This window comes from Ambystoma mexicanum, chromosome 4q (genome assembly GCF_040938575.1).
Source record: "Ambystoma mexicanum isolate Mex_15411 chromosome 4q, UKY_AmexF1_1, whole genome shotgun sequence".
In the NCBI taxonomy this organism is placed as follows: domain Eukaryota; kingdom Metazoa; phylum Chordata; class Amphibia; order Caudata; family Ambystomatidae; genus Ambystoma; species Ambystoma mexicanum.
In genome coordinates this window covers 537,875,888-537,888,988 of record NC_090928.1, presented here as the reverse complement: position 1 = coordinate 537,888,988, position 13,101 = coordinate 537,875,888, and the positions used below count along the sequence as shown (strand labels likewise).

Sequence of the window (13,101 nt, the reverse complement as noted above, 5' to 3'; positions counted from 1 at the left end):
TCTCGACATGATACAAGTGAATTATGCAATACCATCAATATGAATATCTCTAAATGGTACAGTATCTAATAAGAGATCGCTAGAATGGGGAACCAAACAAGGTTACCCATTATCTCTGCTGCTATACGCCATATATCTAGAACACCTATTGATCAGAATGCGGGAAGCAGACCAACTGACGGGAATAAAAATGGTGGGGGAAACACATAAAACAATAGTATTCGCAGACGATATGCTAGTAGCGCCGTCGTAACCAGAACACTCATTACCACTCCTAATAAAAGAATTGAAAGAATTCGGGGCGATCTAAGGACTAAAAATAAACAGACAGAAATTAGAAATGTTAAACTTATGTTACGCTCACCTGGTTCCCACGGGGGCGTCGACCGGAACTGGGCCGCTGTTTCCACCAGCGTGACGTGTAGCGCCGAGATGACTGACTGGACTGGCCCGCTCAGCCTAGTTTGTCTGGCTCGCAAGAATATTCTTCTGCAAAGGAGAAGAGGAATTAACCACCCGTGGAATTGAGTGTCAACCCACCTTCCCCACTACCGTTGTCTTCCCACAGATCACTCTTGATGTCCCCTCCTTAGTCTCATCTGATGGTTTGGAAGGATGAGCTCTCCATCCTGCGTCGACCGCAGGGGCGCGTTGATGACCAGTTACTTCACTGGCGTAGAGGAATTGGTGAGTTCCAGTATTGACTCTAAAGTCCAATTGTTCATAAGAGTTCAAATGTCTGATCTTCACTCTGTCCGATTCCTTGCTGGTTGCCGATTAATCCACTCGAAGATTTCCAAATGGCACTTGGTAAGATTCAGGTAAGTCTATTGTGGTTTTCCCCTTAGGGGCCGGGGTACGGCGATGAAGCAGAGTTGACTGTGCCGACCCGAGATGAGGTGAGACCCCTGTGGTAAATCAGGTAAGTTTTGTGGGGGGTAACTGGTATTGTCTTTGCTTTCTCCCCTTAGGGCCCGGGGTACGGCGATGAAGCAGAGTTGACTGCGCCGACCCGAGATGAGGTGAGTACCTCCCGTGGTAAATCAGGTAAGTCCTTGGGGGTAGCTTGTATAGCCTTAGAGAGTCCCCTTGCTCACCTTGCTGTCTTTGTCTCCTTAGGTGTCGGAGGGCGGCCGCGAGATGGAGAGAGCGTGATGGAATGCTGAAGTACCGCCAAGCAGGTGAGTTCAGCGCGGCGCCATAGGAATGCGAAGCGATGCTTGAAAGACTTCTGTCTTTCAGTTCCGTGGCGAAATGGATCATGATTCAGGTAAGGATTAACGTTAAAACACCTGTTCTAACCTTTATCCTTCTTTTCTTCTTGTTTCAGGAGTCCCAGGACTGAAGCGGGCGTGGCTGAAGACTGGAGCTGCTGAAAACAAGGTGAGCGTTACGCTGCAGCAAGCAGAATAACGCGAAGCACGTGTGGCTGTCCGGGCGTGGTTTAAATAGCCTTGGAAGAAGATCCAGGTAAGTATTCTTCCACAGCCCCACCCAAGTAACAAAATAGTCCCTTCAGTAAAATAGTCCCTCCTAAGCCTCATTTGGCTTGAGTCTTCATGTAGCATGGTCTGCCTCAGGCGAGTATGCAGCATGGTCTGCTTCAGGTAAGTTATCAATAATGAGCCTGGCGCCAGGACTGACTTTATCTTTATGAGCCTGGCGCCATAGGCGCCAGGACTGCACCCAAATAGCCCCTAACTGGGGCTTTTGGGCATGCTCCAAGTGGCATGATGCCTGCTTCCGGGGCTGCTGGGCCTGGTCTGGTCTTCCGGGGGCAGGCATCATGACAACTTATCAGTGGACCCGAGGTAATGAACAGTCTAGAGTCAAACACGCACCTGAAACAAGCCAAAAAAGGCATAACCTACTTGGGCATAAATAACACTAACAAAAAAGATAGAACAAAAGTATGAAGCAAACTACCCTCAACTATTGAACAAAATCAGAATAGACCTGATGAAATGGAATCCGCTCACTATAACATGGTGGGGCAGAATGACGACAATAAAAATTGTAATACTACCAAGATTAATGTACTATTTCCAGGCACTAACCATAAGAGTTCCAAAAACCTTCTTTTGCTCCCTGAATAAGGCACTTAATGCATACATATGGAAGTGAAAACCTCCCAGGGTAACAATATCAACGCTCATAGCCCCAAGGAATAAAGGGTGGCTGGCGTTCCCCACTATTCCAGATACTTCGAGGCGTTGCAGATAAGGGTCATGAAGGAATGGCTGATGGGAGACCAACACAAAATATGGGCACGACAAGATAGAGCGGTATTGGGATCTCCTCTCCTGGGGCTCCTGTGGTTGGACAGGAAAAAGAGACACCCTAATACTAGGATCAGCGAGGTACTAGGGGTAGGAATAGAAACATGGGATGGGGTAACAGGAAAGGGGGGCGCTTTCGCTGAAACCACCCCCATTGTTCCCCATGTTTGTGAACCCAGAATTCCTACCAGGAGTGGAAAAGGAGGCTCTCAGGGTTGCGTAATGAACAAACCAATAACAAATCCTCTGACCCAGCGTCCACTTCCTCCTCACCTGTCAGCGCTTCGTCAGATGATTCTTCAGAGGATATCTCCCTTCTGGCTCTCCAAGCGTGATTCGACTTTTTTGGGGTGAGTCTTAGGATGAGCCCCGCCGGAGGCCACCCTGCCTACTAGCAGCCTGCTCGGCAGTGGGACCTCCAGGGGGCCCACCCCGCGACCAGGGAAAAGCAAGGCTGAAAAAACCCTGGGATGTTAATAAGGCTGCTGATCTTGAATGCAGGTAACGTCGTAAGGGAACAAGGAAGGATCCACCACTCCCAGAAGGCACTGATGAAAATTCTTCTTGGAGAGTAACACCGCCATTGGTTGGTAGGGACTACAATACCCAGAGGGCACAGGAGTAATGGTATGGGTCAACAAGGCTGGCGGGTAAAACTCAGCTGAGGGCAATAGACCCGTAGTTGAAACACTGAGCAAGCAGGAAGGCTAAAGGCTCCGAATGGACGCGGAGCGGAAGAAAGCTCCACGCGGACGCAGAGTGGAGGAGCGAGAAAGTGGAAGCTGACAAAGGCAGAACAAGCCTCAAGAAAGAAGGCGGGTGAAACGGAGCTAGGAGAAAGAGGAAAGCAGGTAAGCAATAGGTAAACAAGGGGTAGCAGAGCCACTAGAAACGTGGACGGAGAACACAGCGTGTAAACCCCGAGGAAGGAGGGTTGCAACGCATTGTTGCTTCTGTGTGACGCGTATATGTACACGATGCAACGTGCGCGACTAGAACGCTGCAATCGGTTCCACTCAGTTAGCCCTTCTTCCATTTCCACCATAGTTTCCAGGGTCTATGAATCATGACAGAGGCTTTCAGGAAGTAGGAAAATGCAGGCTGCCAGAAAATAAGGGATGTGTATCAGGCACAAACACTCAAAACATTTGAAGAATGCGTACATGACCTAGGCCTGAGGGAAGGGGATGAATTCAAATGCAACCAACTAAAACACTGGCTAGACACCTCTACACTTAAAGAAGCAGCCACCACCGTTCGAACAATTTATTACTACTAACACAGGTGCAAAAAGATTAGTCTCCAATCTGTATAAACACCTGAATGATCAAGAAGAGTGGGTACAGTGGAAAAACCTGGGAAAATGGGGGGAAACACTGGGAGAGCCATTATCAAGAAAACAATGGGAATACATGTGGGGAATAATCCCCAAAATAACTAGCTCCATTCAACTAAGGGAGATGTGGATCAAAGTTTCACTGTTATGGCACTATACACCAGAAAGGATTAATGTGATGTTCCACCAAGCGTCAGACCATTGCTGGAGAGGCTGCAAGGCAGTGGGCGACTGGCGGCATATATGGAAGAGCTGCCCAGTAATACAATCGTTCTGGGGGGACGTCGGGAGACCGACACAAATCATCTATCAAGGAAAGGAACACATGGGGGACAAATTCTGGATGTGTGGAATGTGGGACCCAGGAGCAAAAACACCATCTAAATCCTAAAAACGAGGCCTGATAACCCTACTAATAACAGCATGGTTGGCTATAGCGCAGAAATGGAAACAAGAAACTGTGCCCACAATGCAGGACTGGCTGCAAAAAGTGTGGAACTTTGTGGCTTTAGAACGGGTAACATAAAATCCAAGGAGACAGGGGAAATTCAAACAGGAATGGGGTCCAATGTTGACATACCCACAAAGCGACTACATCGTAGAATGGTGTCCGCACAAGATCAGAATAATTGACATACTATGAGCCGTGAAGGTAATCCAACACCAAGAAGAGATGGACACAACTTCAGGTGAGGGCGGGATCCTGGGAAGTTGAATATTTCTTGTGATTCAGTATGAATTGTTGTATTAAAACCAATACAAATATATTTTTTAAAAGAAATACGTGTTCTAACAACAAGGTCACGTCATCCTCTTGTCAGCCTGCACTGTAAGGCGGTGCTGCGTCCTAGTATTCAGTATGCTGTTTGTGACATCACTTCCTCTGAGCAAGGAAAAATCAAAGTTTTTTTCAACCACGCACCTTGACTGACGCTGCTAATACTGCCCCAATGGCCTTGCATGAGGGGGACACTGTTAAAATAATTCCTTTGTTTACATGATAATTCCATGCTACCTCCAATTGATAACAACTCACTGCTGAATATGTGTTACAGCATGAATCTATCGGCTTTCCGTTACCTAGTTCACCCACTGCCTGTACTGCTGCAACCAGGAACATCATTGGTTTTGATCTATCCAAATCTCATCTGGGGAAAATCACAGATGACCTCCATAGCTCCTTTAATGATGCTGACTTTACTAGCATCTCAGATATTTCTGGAGCCACGATAGGAACAAACACTATGCTTACAATATTGAAAGCACTGTTCTCCCTTTGTTCTAAGATCGCCAATGAATAAAAGGAGCTCTGCAAGACAGTAGGCACCTATTGTAGACACTAGTAATAGTGATGTGGCTGGAAATATTATAAAGACTTTTAATGATTCTGGCCCTCCGGCTAATAATCAAACACTGCAGTCTATGACTAACGAAACGCAATCTGAAAGTACTCACTAGGAAGCAATAGTAGATGGCAATAGGTAGGTGGCACCTGCACCGCTCGCCCCTGCCCCACCCATCAGCACTGTAACATGGTGGAGGTGAATGATCCTGAGGATGATAGCTGACTTACTATACCCTTCGCCATAAGGAAAAGGAATAAATGAAATAACAAAAAGTAGAACAATAAGAAAAAGCCAGTGAGAAACGTTCGAAAACCCAATGGCTTTCAAGCAGCCGGTAAAAGGAATTCAGGATCTCTGGCTAATATCTCTGCTCCCAACATCTCTTGCATTTCGGCAAACAACAATTATGATCTAGAAATCCCTAAAAATCAAAAAATCTCGAAGAGGAGCTCTAAACATCTAAGGAAAACTTAGGAACCCTGGACACATGGCTGCATAAGGTCAATTACCCTGTCACAAGGGAAGACCCCTCAGCCTCCATGGTGTTCATCGATTTACTTTCTGACACTCTCTCTCCAGATGATAACTCATTTAGTGAAGTGACAGATAACATTGAGGGGATTACCAGCCACTCTCTTCCCAGAGCTAACATTGAACGCAAACAAAAGATGATGGGTTTAAGGAACCTTCACCTGCATACAATTTTACTAACAGAAATGAACCATGCACGATACAAATGACTGAACTATTCGCAAACTGATGAAGGTACTTTTTATTTTTAAACAGAGCCAACGTTCTGCAACTTTTTCATTGTATAACCCAGTTGCAGTCAATCAGCTCGAATAACATTGATCTGGTGGAACTGCTGTCACTTAATTGTACAAGTAATTGGGCACTGGTTCACTTAATTTCACCTTTGATTGTTAATCTGTTCATTTTTAATCAAAACCTTTTGAAAATGGGTTCTGAAATAACAGTGCATCCTCCGTATGGTAAATCAGTCGATTCAATCATTACACCAGGACAAGAATTTAGTAGTCTTAAAATTACCAAGGTTCTATCTGGAAGAACAGTTCAACAGACTGGAGAACATCTTAATTGTGGTTTCCTCCGTGTTTTCCTCGCTGATTCAGAGAGGAATTGGGCATGGTTGCCCTTGGCATTGTTGAATAAACAACAATAGCCTCCAATTCTTAAAATTATTGTGTGGAATACAAGAGGTTTCAGTTCTTTTATTTATAACACGCTGGGCTCTAGAATTCTCAGAAATTGCAATCTGTTTGCATTTCAGGAGACATGGTTGTGTTGTAAACTTGAGCTGGGTGGTGTAAGGGTGTCGAAGAAGGAGACTGACACAAAGTTGGCATGATTTTAGTTATAGACATTTCTTTTGGAAAATGGAAAAGAGGTCCTCGCTATCCCTAACTTCTAAACGGGGTTTCACTGCCTCAAAACGAATACTAAAAGGGTCTACCACAATGTCCGGCAAAGAAATAAATCACTGTTGTGTGTTAAAACCTACTTCTATCCCTCACACTATAAAACTAAAGAATAAACCAACAAAGTTCCTTCTTTAGAGTTGCTCCTTTGTCCAGTTTCTGGATTGTTGCTTAACCGAAATGTTTTTTCAAACAAACACCAGGGGCAAAGACTCCCTTACCCAGATTTGCAGGTTTCAAAACAGTCTTTACACAAATGTTCTCTCCAGGAGAATGGCTCCCTTCTCCTGGAGTGATTCTTTGCAAGTTCTAACAGAACCAGGGCAAATGACTTCCTTGCCATGGTAGGTCTTGATACAATGCACAACAAGGCCAGTGGAAATGACTCCCTTGCCCTGGCTTCATCAACTTGACTTCTATTTCAGGACTAAGAGAATGTCTCCCTTCTCTTGGTCTACTCTTGATACACAAAAGCCAGGGGGAATGACTCCCTTCCCCTGGCATCTCTCTACTTCTGCTTTGTTGCCAGGAGAATGGGTCCCTTCTACTGGCATCACTTGCCATTCAGTGCTTTCAGATTGATACACGCTTTGCCTTTGTAACTTGCTCTCAACAATGTCCTGAAACTTCTTAGGAGCCAAGATCCTTCTCTTGTGACTGACTAGTGGACTTCTCTCTGCCACTTTGATGAGAAGATTTCCTCTCTGTTTTAATGTCCCTTTGTTGGGGTCCCAGACCGTATCACCTGTGTTTTTCTCGTCCCCACTATTTGCAATGGACAGGGTCCCAGACCCTTCCCTAGAGGCCAGTGGATTTATCTCTGCCACTGTTTTGAGGGCGACTCCCTCTCATACTTGCTTGGTTTTGCTTTGGGGGCCAGACCCTTATCTTGCTTGGGTTACAGACCCTTTCTTTCCTCCCCTTTTCACTAGGCCCACTTGGTTGACTATCCAGCCAATTACTGCCACGAGGGAGATTATTCGTAACAAAGTTCAGTTAACTTGCACTCAGTATATTTACTCTTAAGATTTATGCCCCTACCGGGTTCCTGCGTTACACCCGTTACATTTGCTGGTGTCGCTCGCCTTCACTGGCTTCAGGAAGATCTGCCAGTTCTTCCTGGGATCTTACTTTGTTCGGGAGCACTGGGCGGGCCTTCCTCGTCTACGTGGCTCCCCTTCCAGGCTTTTCGTTCCTGCTCACCGAGCCGGCGGTGTAGGTGCTGTTGCAGGACTGCGCGATGCACCTTCTTAAGGTCGCGCCACCGCTTCTCAGCCTCCAGCCATGTTTCCGACCAGCTACACATGCTTCTCGTCTCCAGCGGATGGCTGCTTTCGGCTTCCCCAGCACTCCACTTTTGATTCTCCCAGGCTGGACCGTCTCCCGTGCTGCTTTCCTTCTCGGCTGGCCCACATCCAGGATGGTTCTCACCATCACTGAGTCCTTCATCTGTTTTTACAATGTTTTGGTGACCACTCCTGCGCAGAGCTCTAAAATGTTTTCTCTCGTTCCATGAGTCACTCTTCATGGCTCCTTGGGGCCACCTCTTCTTAGTACTTGCATTGGGGTTCACCTTTACTTTTCAGACAATCTGCTTCGTCTCAGTTCATGAAACTGACCTTATATTACAATAGCAAATGGGTGTGTCAGTCGGAGGGGTGTGTGAAACAGTGCTCGAGGTTTTGGGTAGGTTTGGGTTCTAGTGTTGTGCCGTCTATCACCCAGTAAGGGACTCCCACCCCATGAGTTCCTCATGCATTAAACCACCCCAGGGAGGCTATTGGGTTGCAGCCTCACCTCCCCAGACTCATGAGAATGGGCTCCCTCCTGGGGAGATGTGACGACATCTAGTTAATCGTCACAATGGCTACAACATAATTCAAGGATATGCAGAGAAGAAATCTGCAGGCAGACCATCTGGTGGCCTGATTATTGGAGGTAAATCCAGCTTGTATTTTACAGAATAGAATTGCCTCAATACACTTACCCGTGTTCTATGTGCGGTATTCTATTGTACCGTGAGTTTATTTCATTGTATGCTTCTCATTATCAAGGTTTATGATACCGAATGGGCATAGGACTGCCTCCATTATGAGATATATATCCTCCATTCTTGCATAGTGGAATTGGAATAATCTCAGGACACAATGTATTGTCCTAGGTGATTTTAACACTCCTATTGTGATGTTGCCCAAAAAGAATTGGAGAATACATCTTTCTCGGAGGCTGGGAGGTTTTACAGGCATGACATCTCCTCTACAATCAGCACAGCTAAAAATGCTCACACTAATATGGGAGTCACTTCTGCTCAGGTACATAATGGTATCAGAAGGCTTTCCTTCTTGGAGGGATATGGATTGGAGTTTCTCAACCCCACCTAGTTTGAAGGCACATTGGTAAAATACACCTGATTGAATGGCGCGGTGTGTAGGATAATAGACTACATCTTTGTTACTCCTGCCATTGGGGAGTGTGTTACCATATTTGAAACATTGCCAAATGAACTTGGCAATGAACTGGTGACCACACTATATCACACTATACTTAGTTTCCCCTTAGGCCTTGTGTGATCAATGCCCAGGGCAATATAATTATATGGAGTAAATTAAACAGAGAAATGTAATATGAAGCCAATAAGGAATTTACTGTTGCGATGTGATTCGAATAGATTGAAAGCAGACACTATACATGAGGAGATTGATCTTTTGATTGCAGCAAGTACTTCCATCAACAAATGAACTACAAGCTCTACGACTGATCGCAATACGCCCAATGATGCAGCTATTGCAGCAAATAAAAGATGCCTTAAAACAAAAAACCACAATCAGAAGGCAATTACTCATTCTATAGTATCTTCTTAACGTACACGGTATAAGAAATGGATCATCTCACATAAGCATTCCACACGGAATGCTCAATGGCAATTGGTGCCTTGCGATAACATATTCCTGCACGTGTGCCATAAACATGAGTGGGACAGTGGCGAAAGAAATTAACCCCATCATTGAAGCTAAATGGGTGGATGCCATAAGAACCCTGTATTACCAACCCTCTATAACTCAAACTGCGAGTGTAAAAATCAGGGGGATTTTTAGGATATACTTTTATTTGCAGAATTAAATCTTCAAGGGCACCTGGGCGGATGGCCTTGCCAACGCTGTAATTAAAAAAAACACAGTTTCTATGGACCACTTTGCTGCATACAATCTTTACTAACGTTAACTAAAAAGGTTGTATGGCAGCATGTTGAAGGGGAAAAAAAGAAGAAAAAAAGAGAATCGATCCTTATCGCAGTCTATAAGAAGGGCCTGCTAGAGTGTCCCAATTCTAGATTTGTAGCCTTGGTCCTGCAAAACCTAATGCAATATTTTACTCATTAAACTAAATGCCTGGGCTTTAGATAACCATCTTACAAAAAATAGACAGGATTCTGCAAAGGTATGGGCACATTGTCTAACATCTGGTCTTTATTGTTAGCTCATTCAAATGACCATTGCCACTAAGTGCATGAGGCTATATCTTTGCTTTATTGATTATATGCGTGCTTTCAAAAGTGTCATTCATCCCAGGCTTTGGTGGAAGTTGGGAAAGTGGAGGAATCGATCCTGTTTTACTCCACCTTATTAAACAAATATATCAGGACACCTCAGTTACTATAAGGCTCAATTCTACAGGTCTCCTCTCAGCGTCTATTGAAACCAATCATGGATTTAGCACCCCTGTTATACAACTTATATGTATCAGATATGCATGAGGCATTACAGGTTTGTAATAACTATCCTCTGCGATCCTACGCCGACTGGGCTTGGGAGAACTGTTCATTCCCCTAATATCCTTACTGTACAAAGATCCAGTGGCAAAGGGGAGAGTAAACGGGCGGGTAACAAAGTTGATAACACTCGAGAGAGGGACGCGCCAGGGATGCCCACTTCCTCCCCTATTTGCCCTGGCGATTGTACCATTGGCTGAGCGGATAAGGGAACTGCACATACATCGTGGGGTCCAACTATACACCCACAGGGTGGTAATATCGTTATATGTTGACTACATAGTGCCATTTATACGGAATCCTAGCACCAATCTTGACCTGATTATGCTAGAAGTTCAGCAATATGGAGATCTATCAGGGCTTAAAGTGAACACCAGTAAGTCGATCATATTCCCAGTGCTCTAGATAAGATTTTGAGGTGGGTGTATTTTACTCCCTATTTTTAAACTTTGAGCGTAAATGTGATTTCAAGGGAGTACAAATGAGTTTTCACCTTCACAAGAGAGTAAAACATATGTGTTATCCACCCGACGCATGCAAAAAGTTAACTGTTGGGACATCATTATCATGTGTTCAACATCATGTCAGAAAAGCAGATTTCTCTCCCAATTAACAGATAATGCACAGTGTGCAGAAGCACAAGCACCCTCTCACAAAGGGAACAGATGAGCACAAACACCTTGAGCTGCCCCTGTACGCAAAGAATAAGTTCAACAGCAGCATAAACTGCTTAATGCTTCCCTCAAACAGAACAGGTCAGCTTGAGTAGGAGCCGTCCAGGCTTCCCTCACACAGAGAAGGCATATCAGGACTGCAGCAATGGAAAAAGAAACCCACACAGAACAGATAAGGAATGGGTCTCTGCAGTAGAAGCTCTGCTCAAATAGAACAGGTGTAACATATTTTTCAGGAGTGCACACTCCCTAATCTAGAAAGGGTATGCCATAGGCCTCAGTAGATCATTCTTTTCTCAAATGGAACAGGAAATGTCGTGGGTCTCAACCGTACAAGATAAGCCCAGATAAGGGCAGAGCAGTAGAAGTTCCACTCGTGAGATGAAACTGCATGGGATGGAGCTGTGCAACCCTCCCCCCAAGTGAACAGGTAAATGAAGGGCCCCAAATGCAAGCTAGACTTGCATAGAAAGGGAACCGCGTAGACCTCAGCAGTCCAAATTCCCACCACAAAGAAAATGCCCAGCAGGGGCGGAGCGATCCAAGCTCTCCTCACATAGAATAGGAATACTAGCAGTGGGAGAGTCACCCGTATAGAACAGGAACAGTTCCTTGCCTCTACGGTGCAAGCTCCACACAGATCGAACTACTATAGCATTGATAGACATCAGTACAAATAAGAAGGCTAACTCGAAATTCAGCCCTTGAACAAATGATTTGTGTACCAATAACCAGCCACTATCTAGCTGGTTCATTTCCTAAAGCATGTTGCTAGAGGTGGTGTTAATATTGCATTATAAGTCGCTCAATTTGACTTTAATTTTTCCAGTACATTTGATCTCTTCTGTATTTATGTTAATATTTAAGATGCAGACAAACATGGCAATCATGCAAACAAGCAAACATGACTTGCATTCTGTGTTTTGAGGTCTGATTATAGAATTGTCTGACGATTAAAGTCTGCAACTACTTCTACTTAATGGTATACCAGAGTTGTGATATGATGGCGCATAGAGGCAAGCGCTCAATGGTAACATCAATATCCAATCTCATGGTAAAATGTTGGCTGGCAGGAATTACCCTTAGATACTACAGAGGTCAATAAACTAATGACTGAGCTAATTATAACAACACTGCTTAGAAGTTGAAAGACGTTGAAGAACCCCTGCATTAAGCTCTACATACAACAGTTACATACCTCTCTGTCTTACCACTAATGTAAGTGAGTTTCCATTTTATTACAAATGTAACCGTTTCATTTATGTTTTGTAAAAGTGCTAGTGAGTCAGGTTTTGAATGTTTTAAGTATAGTTTCGAATGATTTGAAAGAGGCTGTGACCACTTTGATAGCTGAAATGACAACCACTCATCCGGTCCTTGATGCTGCTGAATTTATAGTACCATTTACAAAATGTATTGCAAGTTAAGGTTTAATGGACATTTAAACTAGACATTGCATACTCATCCATGCCCCAGATAAGGTTTTGAGGTGGCAGTAATGTACACACTGTTTTAATAATTAGAGTGCAAATTAAATGTGATCACGCAAGCCTGCATTCGGAATGTCCGTTTGTGACATTTTCAGGCACACAGTGATCACTAGATATCAAAGCTATTGTGTAATGACACAATCCCGGCCTTGTGAGTGCGGGGGACACCCCTACAATCTCCGATCCCCTTGTGCGGTATAACAGGGATTCAGCATTTGCATTTACTGCACAAGCATCTACAGACCCAAAACACAACAGAAGTTGAACAGAAAAAAAACATTCCTCCTCTCACTGTTGCTGTGTGGCAGGCTCAGTGCATGCAACACAGAGAAAGATGTCTGAACTGCTCCTACCTTGCCTGCAATTTCAACCATGCAAGTAAGAATCAAAAGAGGTGTTCTGGTTTCCATCAAGTCACGTATCCTTTGCATAGCACTCTGCTCTCAATTAGTGCGTAAATGGTATGTATAGAAAGATGAAGTGTCGTATTTACAAGATTTTAATGCTTAAAAAGGCCCAGTACGATGCTTATCTGGAGGACTGCATATTCCCTTTGACAGACGTAGTGGGACAGTTCCAGGACAACTGGGGATTTCAATGTGACCTACTCCAAACACGTTATTTAGAGATCACTATAGCCAGGGACGAAGGGGTGGTATACCGCAGTAACTATGTTAAAGTACTACAACTAGATAAAAAAGCAGCAATGACTAGATGGAGTTCTCTCCCTCTCACCTCTATGACTAAATATCGGTGATTAAGATGACT

At 44.4% G+C, this 13,101-nt stretch overlaps 1 protein-coding gene across 1 annotated transcript in view; it reads right to left on the bottom strand.

Moving 5' to 3' along the window:
* The window catches only part of ECT2L (epithelial cell transforming 2 like), a 2,055,529-nt gene that overhangs the window by 1,604,247 nt on the left and 438,181 nt on the right, over nt 1–13,101 (bottom strand). The gene's annotated exons all lie outside the window — the stretch shown is intronic.